Source organism: Coenobita brevimanus, chromosome 116, assembly GCF_032717465.1.
Source record: "Coenobita brevimanus isolate Jiangsu-jjx chromosome 116, ASM3271746v2, whole genome shotgun sequence".
In the NCBI taxonomy this organism is placed as follows: domain Eukaryota; kingdom Metazoa; phylum Arthropoda; class Malacostraca; order Decapoda; family Coenobitidae; genus Coenobita; species Coenobita brevimanus.
In genome coordinates, this window is record NC_137069.1 from 36,014,004 (window position 1) to 36,017,022 (window position 3,019).

A 3,019-nucleotide genomic window follows, 5' to 3' on the forward strand; every position below is an offset into this window, starting at 1 on the left:
ACACACATAGTACAAAACTCACCTCCCAACCGATTTGGTCCTGATCATCGTCACTGGAGAAGTATGTGATATTCTTTTATTTATCTATTTACCTCTATTTATGTCAGTATATTTACATATACATATATATTGTTATTTACCTCAACACAAATGACAGGGAAATAAGTACAGCTCCAGTTTCAGTTGCTAGCAACAGGTTTAGTGTTCATGTGTGGTTTCTGAGAGGACTAAAAACAAACAGAAGTACAGTAAAAGCTTGATACAACAAACATGGGATAAAACTGAAGCTTGAAAAAGGGAACAATTATTTCCCGTAAGGTACTCATAATATTCCGGAAGTTTTCAGTTCTGTCACCAGGCGTCGGGTTTCTGTAACAGAAACAAGCCAGTTTGCACCGTGGCTGTGGAAAAATCGTGATGCACCGGAACATTTCCGGTCGATCACGAGGTGTAGGGCTTTGTTACAGGCAGCGGCAAAAAGCCACTTTGTCCCAGGCCGGGTGAGGCCGCTCACCTTGCCGCAGTCTACCAGCAACCTCCACCCAGTTCAAATCTTCTCTCCAAGTGTGCGTGATTCCCACGGCATTACAAACTTTTTTGTGCCTTTTCTGTAGAAAATAAACATGGCAATCATTCGCCATGCCTAAAGTGTAGGAAAAAAAAGGAAAGGGTGAGAGTTTCTCTGGGCCAGAAATAAAAATAACCTCGAAAATTTAGCATGGTATACCAGTGAAAACGATCATGACCTATTATGGGGTCATGACTCAGACAATGAATAGGGAAGCATCAAATCTGACACATGTTTGGGGGCTGTGTCAGGCATAATTCTACAAACAAGTCATATCCCTCCTATTTGGAGGTGATTTTTTTACTGTTTTATTTATTATTATTACTGTATTGTTATTATTATTATTATTGTGGGTTTTGACTGCTCTGTGTGTATCATTATGACTAGCACAGGCAGCATGTGTATGTAGCAAAAGCAGCTATTTAGTAACAACTGTGTATAGGCTTCAGGTCACGAGTTAGGGAAGAAATATGGGAAAAATCGCAAATTTCCGGAAAATTCCGTTCCATCTATGGTTTTGGAATGGAAGCTTGAAAAAGCAGAAAATTTGATAAAACAGCATAGGGGTTGGCTGAATTATTCTGTTATATAAAGCTTTTACTGTAATTATATAAAATAGTTGTTGGTATAAAACCAAAGAAAGCGTAGCTAGCAAGCATAAAAATGTTAGCGTGCTACGGGTAAATTACGTAAGTGAGTGCGGCTGACGGCAGGTCAGCGCGCGGCAAAATACGCTGAAGTTTTTTTTATTTTTCTCGAAAATTATGAGGCCTAGGATCACCGTTCTTTACTGAGATGAAAGAGAATGAAACTGTGCATAAGATGATGAAATAAAAACATAACGGTGCCGAGAAAAGTTCTTCGCAAACCCTCCCCGAATAAAAAAGTTGTTTTCTGTCAAAAATGGGTTTTACTTTCTCACTTATTACTCGAAGACCATACCTCGTATCAAACTGGGGCCCCGTCCCTTCGAAACCTAATAAAATTCTCTTTCGATTGATGGTATAACATGTAAGATTGATTAGTAAACATTCAACTTATGATTTTGGGAAGTAAAATCTATGATCCCGAATGTTTATTCCGAGGGCCCTAACGTATATAAGGCGTGTTTTTTTTTTTTTTTTACTTATCGTGTAGAACAAACATCGACGAATTGGAATATGTGTGTTTTGTGGCAAAATAAATATGTTTGGTTGGTGAAAATAAGCCGAGAATACACATTTTTGGAGCGTGCAGTGACCGGAGGGAAGGGGAGAAAAGGCCGTGCATTATAGCCCAGAAAACTTATGAAACTTATCTGCGCACGAAGGCGTTAAAGAAATAAATCCGCCATATTTTGTGTCCTTTATTTTCTTGACCAATATGTATGCTGCGTTCGAAGGCTCGTTGTGGCCTTCACTTTGGATTCCATTCTTTACCCATTTCAGTCTCAGAGCGTCTATCTGTATCTATCTATTTGTGTATCTATATATTTATCAATCAATCAATCAATCTATATGACTAGTAAGAAAAATTCACTGGATTTGTCATGAGAGATCAAAACTTCAAACGTATCTAGGCCAACTGATATGCTTTGTAACGCCCTGTTTTTAAATCAATCTATGCAAATAACTATATATAATATCTTGGGGACAGTCTTATCGTTAAACACTTACCCTTATAATAAAAATAATATAAAATGCGTCGGTAATAATAAATGCACTCGGACGACCAATCATCTCCAAGTATTCAAAAAAGGTGGTTCGTCTCTTCTCAGACGAAATACAATAGGCTATGGCGCAGTAGACGCCAGGCCTTTGGTTCCTTCTTTCTTGCATTAAAACAAAAGGCTGAACAGCATCCAAACACTTCACGAAGCCTGAGTCAGAAGCCGCCAATCCACAGACTTAGAGGACAGGGATTGGGATGAGGCGGAGGCACGGGGCGCCTGAGGGGGGTATCTTGACTTACACAGGATGCATCTTGACTGAAGGCGAGCATACACATTTGTCCTTTATTTCTGACGGATAGAGAGAGAGAGAGAGAGAGAGAGAGAGAGAGAGAGAGAGAGAGAGAGAGAGAGAGAGAGAGAGATTAGTCTCTCAATAATTTTCTCACAACATACAAACATGGTCAAGGAAAATCAACAAAAATTTAGGGTATCTTAAGATAATAGTAAGAACATTCAGTACAGCGGTAATTGGAGAGAAAACGTGTGTGTGTGTGTGTGTGTGTGTGTGTGTGTGTGTTTATCGATGAGAGAGAGAGATGAGAAGGGTTGGGGGAGGAAAATGAAAGGGAAAAAGAGAAGGTGGAGATAAGAGCGGGGAAGGAGGGAAGGAGGGAGAAGCAGAGGTGAAGAGAAAAGAGAGGTGAGTGTGGGGAGGGAGGGAAGGGGATGAAACGGAGGGAGAAGAGGGGGTGAAGAGGGGGGAGATAAAGGGGAAGGAGAAAGGTAGCGAAATTGAGAGG